The 16,804-nt window shown below is 44.1% G+C and overlaps 11 non-coding genes across 11 annotated transcripts; all 11 read left to right on the forward strand.

Moving 5' to 3' along the window:
* Positions 1 to 393: 393 nt before the first annotated feature.
* Positions 394 to 475, forward strand: trnal-aag. Its single transcript has one exon. It is a non-coding gene; the product is annotated as a tRNA-Leu (tRNA).
* Positions 476 to 1,202: 727 nt separating this feature from the next.
* Positions 1,203 to 1,284, forward strand: trnal-aag. Its single transcript has one exon. It is a non-coding gene; the product is annotated as a tRNA-Leu (tRNA).
* A 727-nt stretch (positions 1,285 to 2,011) lies between these two features.
* On the forward strand, positions 2,012 to 2,093 carry trnal-aag. The gene has a single exon. It is a non-coding gene; the product is annotated as a tRNA-Leu (tRNA).
* Positions 2,094 to 2,820: 727 nt separating this feature from the next.
* trnal-aag lies at positions 2,821 to 2,902 on the forward strand. Its single transcript has one exon. It is a non-coding gene; the product is annotated as a tRNA-Leu (tRNA).
* A 978-nt stretch (positions 2,903 to 3,880) lies between these two features.
* On the forward strand, positions 3,881 to 3,962 carry trnal-aag. The gene has a single exon. It is a non-coding gene; the product is annotated as a tRNA-Leu (tRNA).
* Positions 3,963 to 7,393: 3,431 nt separating this feature from the next.
* On the forward strand, positions 7,394 to 7,475 carry trnal-aag. The gene has a single exon. It is a non-coding gene; the product is annotated as a tRNA-Leu (tRNA).
* Positions 7,476 to 8,211: 736 nt separating this feature from the next.
* trnal-aag lies at positions 8,212 to 8,293 on the forward strand. Its single transcript has one exon. It is a non-coding gene; the product is annotated as a tRNA-Leu (tRNA).
* Positions 8,294 to 9,020: 727 nt separating this feature from the next.
* trnal-aag lies at positions 9,021 to 9,102 on the forward strand. Its single transcript has one exon. It is a non-coding gene; the product is annotated as a tRNA-Leu (tRNA).
* Positions 9,103 to 10,073: 971 nt separating this feature from the next.
* On the forward strand, positions 10,074 to 10,155 carry trnal-aag. Its single transcript has one exon. It is a non-coding gene; the product is annotated as a tRNA-Leu (tRNA).
* A 727-nt stretch (positions 10,156 to 10,882) lies between these two features.
* Positions 10,883 to 10,964, forward strand: trnal-aag. The gene has a single exon. It is a non-coding gene; the product is annotated as a tRNA-Leu (tRNA).
* Positions 10,965 to 11,941: 977 nt separating this feature from the next.
* trnal-aag lies at positions 11,942 to 12,023 on the forward strand. Its single transcript has one exon. It is a non-coding gene; the product is annotated as a tRNA-Leu (tRNA).
* Positions 12,024 to 16,804: the final 4,781 nt, after the last annotated feature.

The following is a 16,804-nucleotide window of genomic DNA, read 5'->3' on the forward strand; positions in this document are numbered from 1 at the left end:
CGAGGTGTTGGTTCAAAGTCCACCGCTGCAACTTTTTCTCAACAGAAAACTGTAATGTAATTTCAAACAAGGCCACCAAGGACACCGGACAAATAAAGGGAATCCAGCCTTTACCCTAATTCCCACTTCTGTTATTGCAATTATCTGCCGTGTTTTTCTAATTCAATCTTGCATAAAATCAGAAACTAATTCTAAGTTTATACGATGGAAGAAAGAGCAACATCAGATAAATTAAGATTTTTAAAAAGAGAATCAAAAAAAGATGAAGGACGCAAGAGCAACATGAGATACATAAAGATTTTAAAGAAGAAAATGAAAAAGAAGACTAAAATACAAGGAAGTGCAGACGCTCTAGGTAACTGAGGAGAAAGTGCAAATAATTTGCCAGAGCTGGGTAGTGTGGCCGAGCGGTCTAAGGCGCTGGATTAAGGCTCCAGTCTCTAAGGAGGCGTGGGTTCGAATCCCACCACTGCCATCTTTATTGAGCTTGTTTGCTCAAACTATCACATGTTCTGCTTTATTTCAGGGTTTTTACTTTCATGTTGCCCATGCAAGGGAGAAAAGAAGCAATGTTGTGTGTCTCGGATGGGGTTCCAACTCAATAGTGTAGTCCATCGCCTTAACCAACCAGCCACCAAGTCCTGTGCTCCCGCGGTGGCAGTTGCACCTCCTACCGGTGGTTGTTCACATCAAATCCTTGATTGGAAAAAAGGAAAGTTGTGATGGTCTGTGCAACGACCAAGCAGTCCATTTTAACAGTGGGTACTGTGGCCGAGCTGTCCAGAGAACTGGATTTAAGAACCCAGTCTTTCGGTTCAAAGTCCACCGCTGCAACTTTTTCTCAACAGAAAACTGTAATGTAATTTCAAACAAGGCCACCAAGGACACCGGACAAATAAAGGGAATCCAGCCTTTACCCTAATTCCCACTTCTGTTATTGCAATTATCTGCCGTGTTTTTCTAATTCAATCTGCTTCAGACATAAAATCAGAAACTAATTCTAAGTTTATACGATGGAAGAAAGAGCAACATCAGATAAATTAAGATTTTTAAAAAGAGAATCAAAAAAAGATGAAGGACGCAAGAGCAACATGAGATACATAAAGATTTTAAAGAAGAAAATGAAAAAGAAGACTAAAATACAAGGAAGTGCAGACGCTCTAGGTAACTGAGGAGAAAGTGCAAATAATTTGCCAGAGCTGGGTAGTGTGGCCGAGCGGTCTAAGGCGCTGGATTAAGGCTCCAGTCTCTAAGGAGGCGTGGGTTCAAATCCCACCACTGCCATCTTTATTGAGTTTGTTTGCGCAAGCTATCACATGTTCTGCTTTATTTCAGGGTTTTTACTTTCATGTTGCCCATGCAAGGGAGAAAAGAAGCAATGTTGTGTGTCACGGATGGGGTTCCAACTCAATAGTGTAGTCCATCGCCTTAACCAACCAGCCACCAAGTCCTGTGCCCCGCGGTGGCAGTTGCACCTCCTACCGGTGGTTGTTCACATCAAATCCTTGATTGGAAAAAAGGAAAGTTGTGATGGTCTGTGCGACGACCAAGCAGTCCATTTTAACAGTGGGTACTGTGGCCGAGCTGTCCAGAGAACTGGATTTAAGGACCCAGTCTTTGTTGGTTCAAAGTCCACCGCTGCAACTTTTTCTCAACAGAAAACTGTAATGTAATTTCAAACAAGGCCACCAAGGACACCGGACAAATAAAGGGAATCCAGCCTTTACCCTAATTCCCACTTCTGTTATTGCAATTATCTGCCGTGTTTTTCTAATTCAATCTGCTTCAGACATAAAATCAGAAACTAATTCTAAGTTTATACGATGGAAGAAAGAGCAACATCAGATAAATTAAGATTTTTAAAAAGAGAATCAAAAAAAGATGAAGGACGCAAGAGCAACATGAGATACATAAAGATTTTAAAGAAGAAAATGAAAAAGAAGACTAAAATACAAGGAAGTGCAGACGCTCTAGGTAACTGAGGAGAAAGTGCAAAAATTTGCCAGAGCTGGGTAGTGTGGCCGAGCGGTCTAAGGCGCTGGATTAAGGCTCCAGTCTCTAAGGAGGCGTGGGTTCAAATCCCACCACTGCCATCTTTATTGAGCTTGTTTGCTCAAACTATCACATGTTCTGCTTTATTTCAGGGTTTTTACTTTCATGTTGCCCATGCAAGGGAGAAAAGAAGCAATGTTGTGTGTCACGGATGGGGTTCCAACTCAATAGTGTAGTCCATCGCCTTAACCAACCAGCCACCAAGTCCTGTGCTCCCGCGGTGGCAGTTGCACCTTCTACCGGTGGTTGTTCACGTCAAATCATTGATTGGAAAAAAGGAAAGTTGTGATGGTCTGTGCTACGACCAAGCAGTCCATTTTAACAGTGGGTACTGTGGCCGAGCTGTACAGAGAACTGGATTTAAGAACCCAGTCTTTCGGTTCAAAGTCCACCGCTGCAAGTTTTTCTCAACAGAAAACTGTAATGTAATTTCAAACAAGGCCACCAAGGGCACCGGACAAATAAAGGGAATCCAGCCTTTACCCTAAATCCCGAGTCTGTTATTGCAATTATCTGCCATGTTTTTCAAATTCAATCTGCTTCAGACAGAAAAGCAGAAACTAATTCTAAGTTTATACGATGGAAGAAAGAGCAACATCAGATAAATTAAGATTTTTAAAAAGAGAATCAAAAAAAGATGAAGGACGCAAGAGCAACGTGAGATAGATAAAGATTTTAAAGAAGAAAATGAAAAAGAAGACTAAAATACAAGGAAGTGCAGACGCTCTAGGTAACTGAGGAGAAAGTGCACATAATTTGCCAGAGCTGGGTAGTGTGGCCGAGCGGTCTAAGGCGCTGGATTAAGGCTCCAGTCTCTAAGGAGGCGTGGGTTCAAATCCCACCACTGCCATCTTTATTGAGCTTGTTTGCGCAAACTATCACATGTTCTGCTTTATTTCAGGGTTTTTACTTTCATGTTGCCCATGCAAGGGAGAAAAGAAGCAATGTTTTGTGTCACGGATGGGGTTCCAACTCAATAGAGCTTGTTTGCGCAAACAATCACATGTTCTGCTTTATTTCAGGGTTTTTACTTTCATGTTGCCCATGCAAGGGAGAAAAGAAGCAATGTTTTGTGTCACGGATGGGGTTCCAACTCAATAGAGCTTGTTTGCGCAAGCGATCACATGTTCTGCTTTATTTCAGGTTTTTTACTTTCATGTCGCCCATGCAAAGGAAAAAAGAAGCAATGTTGTGTGTCTCGGATGGGGTTCCAACTCAATAGTGTAGTCCATCGCCTTAAACAACCAGCCACCAAGTTCTGTGCTCACGCGGTGGCAGTTGCACCTCCTACCGGTGGTTGTTCATGTCAAATCCTTGATAGGAAAAAAGGAAAGTTGTGATGGTCTGTGCGACGACCAAGCAGTCCATTTTAACAGTGGGTACTGTGGCCGAGCTGTCCAGAGAACTGGATTTAAGGACCCAGTCTTTCGGAGGTTTGGGTTCAAAGTCCACCGCTGCATGTTTTTCTCAACAGAAAACTGTCATGTAATTTCAAACAAGGCCACCAAGGACACCGGACAAATAAAGGGAATCCAGCCTTTACCCTAATTCCCAGGTCTGTTATTGCAATTATCTGCCGTGTTTTTCTAATTCAATCTGCTTCAGACATAAAAACTGAAACTAATTCTAAGTTTATACGATGGAAGAAAGAGCAACATCAGATAACTTAAGATTTTTAAAAAGAGAATCAAAAAAAGATGAAGGACGCAAGAGCAACATGAGATACATAAAGATTTTAAAGAAGAAAATGAAAAAGAAGACTAAAATACAAGGAAGTGCAGACGCTCTAGGTAACTGAGGAGAAAGTGCAAATAATTTGCCAGAGCTGGGTAGTGTGGCCAAGTGGTCTAAGGCGCTGGATTAAGGCTCCAGTCTCTAAGGAGGCGTGGGTTCAAATCCCACCACTGCCATCTTTATTGAGCTTGTTTGCGCAAGCGATCACATGTTCTGCTTTATTTCAGGTTTTTTACTTTCATGTCAAATCAAATCAAATCAAATCAAATTTATTTATATAGCCCTTCGTACGTCAGCTGATATCTCAAAGTGCTGTACAGAAACCCAGCCTAAAACCCCAAACAGCAAACAATGCAGGTGTAAAAGCACGGTGGCTAGGAAAAACTCCCTAGAAAGGCCAAAACCTAGGAAGAAACCTAGAGAGGAACCGGGCTATGTGGGGTGGCCAGTCCTCTTCTGGCTGTGCCGGGTAGAGATTATAACAGAACATGACCAAGATGTTCAAATGTTCATAAATGACCAGCATGGTCAAATAATAATAAGGCAGAACAGTTGAAACTGGAGCAGCAGCACAGTCAGGTGGACTGGGGACAGCAAGGAGCCATCATGTCAGGTAGTCCTGGGGCACGGTCCTAGGGCTCAGGTCCTCCGAGAGAGAGAAAGAAAGAGAGAATTAGAGAGAGCATATGTGGGGTGGCCAGTCCTCTTCCGGCTGTGCCGGGTGGAGATTATAACAGAACGTGGCCAAGATGTTCAAATGTTCATAAATGACCAGCATGGTTGAATAATAGTAAGGCAGAACAGTTGAAACTGGAGCAGGAGCATGGCCAGGTGGACTGGGGACAGCAAGGAGTCCTCATGTCAGGTAGTCCTGGGACATGGTCCTAGGGCCCAGGCCAGTTGAAACTGGAGCAGCAGCATGGCCAGGTGGACTGGGGACAGCAAGGAGTCATCATGTCAGGTAGTCCTGGGGCATGGTTCTAGGGCTCAGGTCCTCCGAGAGAGAGAAAGAAAGAGAGAAGGAGAGAATTAGAGAACGCACACTTAGATTTACACAGGACACCGAATAGGACAGGAGAAGTACTCCAGATAAACAAACTGACCCTAGCCCCCCGACACAAACTACTGCAGCATAAATACTGGAGGCTGAGACAGGAGGGGTCAGGAGACACTGTGGCCCCATCCGAGGACACCCCGGACAGGGCCAAACAGGAAGGATATAACCCCACCCACTTTGCCAAAGCACAGCCCCCACACCACTAGAGGGAAATCTTCAACCACCAACTTACCATCCTGAGACAAGGCCGAGTATAGCCCACAAAGATCTCCGACACGGTACAACCCAAGGGGGGGGGGAACCCAGACAGGCCGACCACAACAGTGAATCAACCCACCCAGGTGACGCACCCCCCCAGGGACGGCACGAGAGAGCCCCAGCAAGCCAGTGACTCAGCCCCGTAACAGGGTTAGAGGCAAAGAATCCCAGTGGAAAAAGGGGAACCGGCCAGGCAGAGACAGCAAGGGCGGTTCGTTGCTCCAGAGCCTTTCCGTTCACCTTCCCACTCCTGGGCCAGACTACACTCAATCATATGACCCACTGAAGAGATGAGTCTTCAGTAAAGACTTAAAGGTTGAGACCGAGTTTGCGTCTCTGACATGGGTAGGCAGACCGTTCCATAAAAATGGAGCTCTATAGGAGAAAGCCCTGCCTCCAGCTGTTTGCTTAGAAATTCTAGGGACAATTAGGAGGCCTGCGTCTTGTGACCGTAGCGTACGTATAGGTATGTACGGCAGGACCAAATCAGAGAGGTAGGTAGGAGCAAGCCCATGTAATGCTTTGTAGGTTAGCAGTAAAACCTTGAAATCAGCCCTTGCTTTGACAGGAAGCCAGTGTAGAGAGGCTAGCACTGGAGTAATATGATCAAATTTTTTGGTTCTAGTCAGGATTCTAGCAGCCGTATTTAGCACTAACTGAAGTTTATTTAGTGCTTTATCCGGGTAGCCGGAAAATAGAGCATTGCAGTAGTCTAACCTAGAAGTGACAAAAGCATGGATTAATTTTTCTGCATCATTTTTGGACAGAAAGTTTCTGATTTTTGCAATGTTACGTAGATGGAAAAAAGCTGTCCTCGAAATGGTCTTGATGTGTTCTTCAAAAGAGAGATCAGGGTCCAGAGTAACGCCGAGGTCCTTCACAGTTTTATTTGAGACGACTGTACAACCATTAAGATTAATTGTCAGATTCAACAGAAGATCTCTTTGTTTCTTGGGACCTAGAACAAGCATCTCTGTTTTGTCCGAGTTTAATAGTAGAAAGTTTGCAGCCATCCACTTCCTTATGTCTGAAACACATGCTTCTAGTGAGGGCAATTTTGGTGCTTCACCATGTTTCATTGAAATGTACAGCTGTGTGTCATCCGCATAGCAGTGAAAGTTTACATTATGTTTTCGAATAACATCCCCAAGAGGTAAAATATATAGTGAAAACAATAGTGGTCCTAAAACAGAACCTTGAGGAACACCGAAATGTACAGTTGATTTGTCAGAGGACAAACCATTCACAGAGACAAACTGATATCTTTCCGACAGATAAGACCTAAACCAGGCCAGAACATGTCCGTGTAGACCAATTTGGGTTTTCAATCTCTCCAAAAGAATGTGGTGATCGATGGTATCAAAAGCAGCACTAAGGTCTAGGAGCACGAGGACAGATGCAGAGCCTCGGTCCGATGCCATCAAAATGTCATTTACCACCTTCACAAGTGCCGTCTCAGTGCTATGATGGGGTCTAAAACCAGACTGAAGCATTTCGTATACATTGTTTGTCTTCAGGAAGGCAGTGAGTTGCTGCGCAACAGCCTTCTCTAAAATCTTTGAGAGGAATGGAAGATTCGATATAGGCCGATAGTTTTTTATATTTTCTGGGTCAAGGTTTGGCTTTTTCAAGAGAGGCTTTATTACTGCCACTTTTAGTGAGTTTGGTACACATCCAGTGGATAGTGGATGTCGCCCATGCAAAGGAAAAAAGAAGCAATGTTGTGTGTCTCGGATGGGGTTCCAACTCAATAGTGTAGTCCATCGCCTTAAACAACCAGCCACCAAGTTCTGTGCTCACGCGGTGGCAGTTGCACCTCCTACCGGTGGTTGTTCATGTCAAATCCTTGATAGGAAAAAAGGAAAGTTGTGATGGTCTGTGCGACGACCAAGCAGTCCATTTTAACAGTGGGTACTGTGGCCGAGCTGTTCAGAGAACTGGATTTAAGGACCCAGTCTTTCGGTTCAAAGTCCACCGCTGCAACTTTTTCTCAACAGAAAACTGTAATGTAATTTCAAACAAGGCCACCAAGAACACCGGACAAATAAAGGGAATCCAGCCTTTACCCTAATTCCCACGTCTGTTATTGCAATTATCTGCCGTGTTTTTCAAATTCAATCTGCTTCAGACATAAAAGCAGAGACTAATTCTAAGTTTATACGATAAGGACGCAAGAGCAACATGAGATACATAAAGATTTTAAAGAAGAAAATGAAAAAGAAGACTAAAATACAAGGAAGTGCAGACGCTCTAGGTAACTGACGAGAAAGTGCAAATAATTTGCCAGAGCTGGGTAGTGTGGCCGAGCGGTCTAAGGCGCTGGATTAAGGCTCCAGTCTCTAAGGAGGCGTGGGTTCAAATCCCACCACTGCCATCTTTATTGAGCTTGTTTGCGCAAGCTATCACATGTTCTTTTTTATTTCAGGGTTTTTACTTTCATGTCGCCCATGCAAGGGAGAAAATAAGCAATGTTGTGTGTCACGGATGGGGTTCCAACTCAATAGTGTAGTCCATCGCCTTAACCAACCAGCCACCAAGTCCTGTGCTCCCGCGGTGGCAGTTGCACCTCCTACCGGTGGTTGTTCACATCAAATCCTTTATTGGAAAAAAGGAAAGTTGTGATTGTCTGTGCGACGACCAAGCAGTCCATTTTAACAGTGGGTACTGTGGCCGAGCTGTCCAGAGAACTGGATTTAAGGACCCAGTCTTTCGGAGGTGTGGGTTCAAAGTCCAACGCTGCAAGTTTTTCTCAACAGAAAACTGTAATGTAATTTCAAACAAGGCCACCAAGGGCACCGGACAAATAAAGGGAATCCAGCCTTTACCCTAAATCCCGAGTCTGTTATTGCAATTATCTGCCATATTTTTCTAATTCAATCTGCTTCAGACAGAAAAGCAGAAACTAATTCTAAGTTTATACGATGGAAGAAAGAGCAACATCAGAAAAATTAAGATTTTTAAAAAGAGAATAAAAAAAAGATGAAGGACGCAAGAGCAACGTGAGATAGATAAAGATTTTAAAGAATATAATGAAAAAGAAGACTAAAATACAAGGAAGTGCAGACGCTCTAGGTAACTGACGAGAAAGTGTGAATAGTTTGCCAGAGCTGGGTAGTGTGGCCGAGCGGTCTAAGGCGCTGGATTAAGGCTCCAGTCTCTAAGGAGGCATGGGTTCAAATCCCACCACTGCCATCTTTATTGAGCTTGTTTGCGCAAGCTATCACATGTTCTGCTTTATTTCAGGGTTTTTACTTTCATGTCGCCCATGCAAGGGAGAAAAGAAGCAATGTTGTGTGTCACGGATGGGGTTCCAACTCAATAGTGTAGTCCATCGCCTTAACCAACCAGCCACCAAGTCCTGTGCTCCCGCGGTGGCAGTTGCACCTCCTACCGGTGGTTGTTCACATCAAATCCTTTATTGGAAAAAAGGAAAGTTGTGATTGTCTGTGCGACGACCAAGCAGTCCATTTTAACAGTGGGTACTGTGGCCGAGCTGTCCAGAGAACTGGATTTAAGGACCCAGTCTTTCGGTTCAAAGTCCACCGCTGCAACTTTTTCTCAACAGAAAACTGTAATGTAATTTCAAACAAGGCCACCAAGAACACCGGACAAATAAAGGGAATCCAGCCTTTACTCTAATTCCCACGTCTGTTATTGCAATTATCTGCCGTGTTTTTCAAATTCAATCTGCTTCAGACAGAAAAGCAGAAACTAATTCTAAGTTTATACGATGGAAGAAAGAGCAACATCAGATAAATTAAGATTTTTAAAAAGAGAATCAAAAAAAGATGAAGGACGCAAGAGCAACGTGAGATAGATAAAGATTTTAAAGAAGAAAATGAAAAAGAAGACTAAAATACAAGGAAGTGCAGACGCTCTAGGTAACTGAGGAGAAAGTGCACATAATTTGCCAGAGCTGGGTAGTGTGGCCGAGCGGTCTAAGGCGCTGGATTAAGGCTCCAGTCTCTAAGGAGGCGTGGGTTCAAATCCCACCACTGCCATCTTTATTGAGCTTGTTTGCGCAAACTATCACATGTTCTGCTTTATTTCAGGGTTTTTACTTTCATGTTGCCCATGCAAGGGAGAAAAGAAGCAATGTTTTGTGTCACGGATGGGGTTCCAACTCAATAGAGCTTGTTTGCGCAAACTATCACATGTTCTGCTTTATTTCAGGGTTTTTACTTTCATGTTGCCCATGCAAGGGAGAAAAGAAGCAATGTTTTGTGTCACGGATGGGGTTCCAACTCAATAGAGCATGCAAGCGATCACATGTTCTGCTTTATTTCAGGTTTTTTACTTTCATGTCGCCCATGCAAAGGAAAAAAGAAGCAATGTTGTGTGTCTCGGATGGGGTTCCAACTCAATAGTGTAGTCCATTGCCTTAACCAACCAGCCACCAAGTCCTGTGCCCCTGCGGTGGCAGTTGCACCTCCTACCGGTGGTTGTTCATGTCAAATCCTTGATAGGAAAAAAGGAAAGTTGTGATGGTCTGTGCGACGACCAAGCAGTCCATTTTAACAGTGGGTACTGTGGCCGAGCTGTCCAGAGAACTGGATTTAAGGACCCAGTCTTTCGGAGGTTTGGGTTCAAAGTCCACCGCTGCAAGTTTTCTCAACAGAAAACTGTAATGTAATTTCAAACAAGGCCACCAAGGACACCGGACAAATAAAGGGAATCCAGCCTTTACCCTAAATTCCCAGTCTGTTATTGCAATTATCTGCCATGTTTTTCTAATTCAATCTGCTTCAGACATAAAAGCAGAAACTAATTCTAAGTTTATACGATGGAAGAAAGAGCAACATCAGATAAATTAAGATTTTTAAAAAGAGAATCAAAAAAAGATGAAGGACGCAAGAGCAACATGAGATAGATAAAGATTTTAAAGAAGAAAATGAAAAAGAAGACTAAAATACAAGGAAGTGCAGACGCTCTAGGTAACTGACGAGAAAGTGTGAATAGTTTGCCAGAGCTGGGTAGTGTGGCCGAGCGGTCTAAGGCGCTGGATTAAGGCTCCAGTCTCTAAGGAGGCGTGGGTTCAAATCCCACCACTGCCATCTTTATTGAGCTTGTTTGCGCAAGCTATCACATGTTCTGCTTTATTTCAGGGTTTTTACTTTCATGTCGCCCATGCAAGGGAGAAAATAAGCAATGTTGTGTGTCACGGATGGGGTTCCAACTCAATAGTGTAGTCCATCGCCTTAACCAACCAGCCACCAAGTCCTGTGCTCCCGCGGTGGCAGTTGCACCTCCTACCGGTGGTTGTTCACATCAAATCCTTGATTGGAAAAAAGGAAAGTTGTGATTGTCTGTGCGACGACCAAGCAGTCCATTTTAACAGTGGGTACTGTGGCCGAGCTGTCCAGAGAACTGGATTTAAGGACCCAGTCTTTCGGTTCAAAGTCCACCGCTGCAACTTTTTCTCAACAGAAAACTGTAATGTAATTTCAAACAAGGCCACCAAGAACACCGGACAAATAAAGGGAATCCAGCCTTTACCCTAATTCCCACGTCTGTTATTGCAATTATCTGCCGTGTTTTTCAAATTCAATCTGCTTCAGACAGAAAAGCAGAAACTAATTCTAAGTTTATACGATGGAAGAAAGAGCAACATCAGATAAATTAAGATTTTTAAAAAGAGAATCAAAAAAAGATGAAGGACGCAAGAGCAACGTGAGATAGATAAAGATTTTAAAGAAGAAAATGAAAAAGAAGACTAAAATACAAGGAAGTGCAGACGCTCTAGGTAACTGAGGAGAAAGTGCACATAATTTGCCAGAGCTGGGTAGTGTGGCCGAGCGGTCTAAGGCGCTGGATTAAGGCTCCAGTCTCTAAGGAGGCGTGGGTTCAAATCCCACCACTGCCATCTTTATTGAGCTTGTTTGCGCAAACTATCACATGTTCTGCTTTATTTCAGGGTTTTTACTTTCATGTTGCCCATGCAAGGGAGAAAAGAAGCAATGTTTTGTGTCACGGATGGGGTTCCAACTCAATAGAGCTTGTTTGCGCAAACTATCACATGTTCTGCTTTATTTCAGGGTTTTTACTTTCATGTTGCCCATGCAAGGGAGAAAAGAAGCAATGTTTTGTGTCACGGATGGGGTTCCAACTCAATAGAGCTTGTTTGCGCAAGCGATCACATGTTCTGCTTTATTTCAGGTTTTTTACTTTCATGTCGCCCATGCAAAGGAAAAAAGAAGCAATGTTGTGTGTCTCGGATGGGGTTCCAACTCAATAGTGTAGTCCATTGCCTTAACCAACCAGCCACCAAGTCCTGTGCTCCGCGGTGGCAGTTGCACCTCCTACCGGTGGTTGTTCATGTCAAATCCTTGATAGGAAAAAAGGAAAGTTGTGATGGTCTGTGCGACGACCAAGCAGTCCATTTTAACAGTGGGTACTGTGGCCGAGCTGTCCAGAGAACTGGATTTAAGGACCCAGTCTTTCGGAGGTGTGGGTTCAAAGTCCAACGCTACAAGTTTTTCTCAACAGAAAACTGTAATGTAATTTCAAACAAGGCCACCAAGGGCACCGGACAAATAAAGGGAATCCAGCCTTTACCCTAAATCCCGAGTCTGTTATTGCAATTATCTGCCATATTTTTCTAATTCAATCTGCTTCAGACAGAAAAGCAGAAACTAATTCTAAGTTTATACGATGGAAGAAAGAGCAACATCAGATAACTTAAGATTTTTAAAAAGAGAATCAAAAAAAGATGAAGGACGCAAGATCAACATGAGATACATAAAGATTTTAAAGAAGAAAATGAAAAAGAAGACTAAAATACAAGGAAGTGCAGACGCTCTAGGTAACTGACGAGAAAGTGTGAATAGTTTGCCAGAGCTGGGTAGTGTGGCCGAGCGGTCTAAGGCGCTGGATTAAGGCTCCAGTCTCTAAGGAGGCGTGGGTTCAAATCCCACCACTGCCATCTTTATTGAGCTTTTTTGCGCAAGCTATCACATGTTCTTTTTTATTTCAGGGTTTTTACTTTCATGTCGCCCATGCAAGGGAGAAAATAAGCAATGTTGTGTGTCACGGATGGGGTTCCAACTCAATAGTGTAGTCCATCGCCTTAACCAACCAGCCACCAAGTCCTGTGCTCCCGCGGTGGCAGTTGCACCTCCTACCGGTGGTTGTTCACATCAAATCCTTTATTGGAAAAAAGGAAAGTCGTGATTGTCTGTGCGACGACCAAGCAGTCCATTTTAACAGTGGGTACTGTGGCCGAGCTGTCCAGAGAACTGGATTTGAAATAGGGTGCAGGCCATGCAGCAGGCTATTAGCCAGCCTGCCAGCATAGTGGAGTCTGCCACTAGCATAGTTAGTGTAGTCAGCTTAGCTATCACCATTGAGACCGTGTCTGTGCCTCGACCTGGGTTGGGCAAAACTAAACATGGCGGTGTTCGCCTTAGCAATCTCACTAGGATAAAGACCACCTCCATTCCTGTCATTACTGAAAGAGATCATGATACCTCACATCTCAAAATAGGGCTACTTAATGTTAGATCCCTTACTTCAAAGGCAATTATAGTCAATGAACTAATCACTGATCATAATCTTGATGTGATTGGCCTGACTGAAACATGGCTTAAGCCTGATGAATTTACTGTGTTAAATGAGGCCTCACCTCCTGGCTACACTAGTGACCATATCCCCGTGCATCCCGCAAAGGCGGAGGTGTTGCTAACATTTACGATAGCAAATTTCAATTTACAAAAAAAAAAATGACGTTTTCTTCTTTTGAGCTTCTAGTCATGAAATCTATGCAGCCTACTCAATCACTTTTTATAGCTACTGTTTACAGGCCTCCTGGGCCATATACAGCGTTTCTCACTGAGTTCCCTGAATTCCTATCAGACCTTGTAGTCATTGCAGATAATATTCTAATCTTTGGTGACTTTAATATTCACATGGAAAAGTCCACAGACCCACTGCAAAAGGCTTTTGGAGCCATCATCGACTCAGTGGGTTTTGTCCAACATGTCTCTGGACCCACTCACTCTCACAGTCATACGCTGGACCTAGTTTTGTCCCATGGAATAAATGTTGTGGATCTTAATGTTTTTCCTCATAATCCTGGACTATCAGACCACCATTTTATTACGTTTGCAATTGCAACAAATAATCTGCTCAGACCCCAACCAAGGAACATCAAAAGTCGTGCTATAAATTCACAGACAACACAAAGATTCCTTGATGCCCTTCCAGACTCCCTCTGCCTACCCAAGGACGCCAGAGGACAAAAATCCGTTAACCACCTAACTGAGGATCTCAATTTAACCTTGCGCAATACCCTAGATGCAGTTGCACCCCTAAAAACTAAAAAAATGTCTCATAAGAAACTAGCTCCATGGTACACAGAAAATACCCGAGCTCTGAAGCAAGCTTCCAGAAAATTGGAACGGAAATGGCGCCACACCAAACTGGAAGTCTTCCGACTAGCTTGGAAGGATGGTACCGTGCAGTACCGAAGAGCCCTTACTGCTGCTCGATCGTCCTATTTTTCTAACTTAATTGAGGAAAATAAGAACAATCCGAAATTCCTTTTTGATACTGTGGCAAAGCTAACTAAAAGCAGCATTCCCCAAGAGAGGATGACTTGCACTTTAGCAGTGATAAATTCATGAACTTCTTTGAGGAAAAGATTATGATTATTAGAAAGCAAATTACGGACTCCTCTTTAAACCTGCGTATTCCTCCAAACCTCAGTTGTCCTGAGTCTGCACAACTCTGCCAGGACCTAGGATCAAGAGAGACGCTCAAGTGTTTTAGTACTATATCTCTTGACACAATGATGAAAATAATCATGGCCTCTAAACCTTCAAGCTGTATACTGGACCCTATTCCAACTAAACTACTGAAAGAGCTGCTTCCTGTGCTTGGCCCTCCTATGTTGAACATAATAAACGGCTCTCTATCCACTGGATGTGTACCAAACTCACTAAAAGTGGCAGTAATAAAGCCTCTCTTGAAAAAGCCAAACCTTGACCCAGAAAATATAAAAAACTATCGGCCTATATCGAATCTTCCATTCCTCTCAAAGATTTTAGAGAAGGCTGTTGCGCAGCAACTCACTGCCTTCCTGAAGACAAACAATGTATACGAAATGCTTCAGTCTGGTTTTAGACCCCATCATAGCACTGAGACGGCACTTGTGAAGGTGGTAAATGACATTTTGATGGCATCGGACCGAGGCTCTGCATCTGTCCTCGTGCTCCTAGACCTTAGTGCTGCTTTTGATACCATCGATCACCACATTCTTTTGGAGAGATTGGAAACCCAAATTGGTCTACACGGACATGTTCTGGCCTGGTTTAGGTCTTATCTGTCGGAAAGATATCAGTTTGTCTCTGTGAATGGTTTGTCCTCTGACAAATCAACTGTACATTTCGGTGTTCCTCAAGGTTCTGTTTTAGGACCACTATTGTTTTCACTATATATTTTACCTCTTGGGGATGTTATTCGAAAACATAATGTAAACTTTCACTGCTATGCGGATGACACACAGCTGTACATTTCAATGAAACATGGTGAAGCACCAAAATTGCCCTCGCTAGAAGCATGTGTTTCAGACATAAGGAAGTGGATGGCTGCAAACTTTCTACTATTAAACTCGGACAAAACAGAGATGCTTGTTCTAGGTCCCAAGAAACAAAGAGATCTTCTGTTGAATCTGACAATTAATCTTAATGGTTGTACAGTCGTCTCAAATAAAACTGTGAAGGACCTCGGCGTTACTCTGGACCCTGATCTCTCTTTTGAAGAACATATCAAGACCATTTCGAGGACAGCTTTTTTCCATCTACGTAACATTGCAAAAATCAGAAACTTTCTGTCCAAAAATGATGCAGAAAAATTAATCCATGCTTTTGTCACTTCTAGGTTAGACTACTGCAATGCTCTATTTTCCGGCTACCCGGATAAAGCACTAAATAAACTTCAGTTAGTGCTAAATACGGCTGCTAGAATCCTGACTAGAACCAAAAAATTTGATCATATTACTCCAGTGCTAGCCTCTACACTGGCTTCCTGTCAAAGCAAGGGCTGATTTCAAGGTTTTACTGCTAACCTACAAAGCATTACATGGGCTTGCTCCTACCTACCTCTCTGATTTGGTCCTGCCGTACATACCTATACGTACGCTACGGTCACAAGACGCAGGCCTCCTAATTGTCCCTAGAATTTCTAAGCAAACAGCTGGAGGCAGGGCTTTCTCCTATAGAGCTCCATTTTTATGGAACGGTCTGCCTACCCATGTCAGAGACGCAAACCTCGGTCTCAACCTTTAAGTCTTTACTGAAGACTCATCTCTTCAGTGGGTCATATGATTGAGTGTAGTCTGGCCCAGGAGTGGGAAGGTGAACGGAAAGGCTCTGGAGCAACGAACCGCCCTTGCTGTCTCTGCCTGGCCGGTTCCCCTTTTTCCACTGGGATTCTCTGCCTCTAACCCTGTTACGGGGCTGGAGTCACTGGCTTGCTAGGGCTCCTCTCGTGCCGTCCCTGGGGGGGATCGTCACCTGGGTGGGTTGATTCACTGTTGGTCGGCCTGTCTGGGTTCCCCCACCCCTTGGGTTGTACCGTGTCGGAGATCTTTGTGGGCTATACTCGGCCTTGTCTCAGGATGGTAAGTTGGTGGTTGAAGATTTCCCTCTAGTGGTGTGGGGGCTGTGCTTTGGCAAAGTGGGTGGGGTTATATCCTTCCTGTTTGGCCCTGTCCGGGGTGTCCTCGGATGGGGCCACAGTGTCTCCTGACCCCTCCTGTCTCAGCCTCCAGTATTTATGCTGCAGTAGTTTATGTGTCGGGGGCTAGGGTCAGTTTGTTTATCTGGAGTACTTCTCCTGTCCTATTCGGTGTCCTGTGTAAATCTAAGTGTGCGTTCTCTAATTCTCTCCTTCTCTCTTTCTTTCTCTCTCTCGGAGGACCTGAGCCCTAGAACCATGCCCCAGGACTACCTGACATGATGACTCCTTGCTGTCCCCAGTCCACCTGGCCATGCTGCTGCTCCAGTTTCAACTGGCCTGGGCCCTAGGACCATGTCCCAGGACTACCTGACATGAGGACTCCTTGCTGTCCCCAGTCCACCTGGCCATGCTCCTGCTCCAGTTTCAACTGTTCTGCCTTACTATTATTCAACCATGCTGGTCATTTATGAACATTTGAACATCTTGGCCACGTTCTGTTATAATCTCCACCCGGCACAGCCAGAAGAGGACTGGCCACCCCACATATGCTCTCTCTAATTCTCTCTTTCTTTCTCTCTCTCGGAGGACCTGAGCCCTAGGACCGTGCCCCAGGACTACCTGACATGATGGCTCCTTGCTGTCCCCAGTCCACCTGACTGTGCTGCTGCTCCAGTTTCAACTGTTCTGCCTTATTATTATTTGACCATGCTGGTCATTTATGAACATTTGAACATCTTGGTCATGTTCTGTTATAATCTCTACCCGGCACAGCCAGAAGAGGACTGGCCACCCCACATAGCCCGGTTCCTCTCTAGGTTTCTTCCTAGGTTTTGGCCTTTCTAGGGAGTTTTTCCTAGCCACCGTGCTTTTACACCTGCATTGTTTGCTGTTTGGGGTTTTAGGCTGGGTTTCTGTACAGCACTTTGAGATATCAGCTGATGTACGAAGGGCTATATAAATAAATTTGATTTGATTTGATTTCTCAATCAGTGACAACTAACTACACTGACACTGGCCTCTGATTGA

This window comes from Oncorhynchus gorbuscha, unplaced genomic scaffold, assembly GCF_021184085.1.
Source record: "Oncorhynchus gorbuscha isolate QuinsamMale2020 ecotype Even-year unplaced genomic scaffold, OgorEven_v1.0 Un_scaffold_1205, whole genome shotgun sequence".
Lineage (NCBI taxonomy): Eukaryota > Metazoa > Chordata > Actinopteri > Salmoniformes > Salmonidae > Oncorhynchus > Oncorhynchus gorbuscha.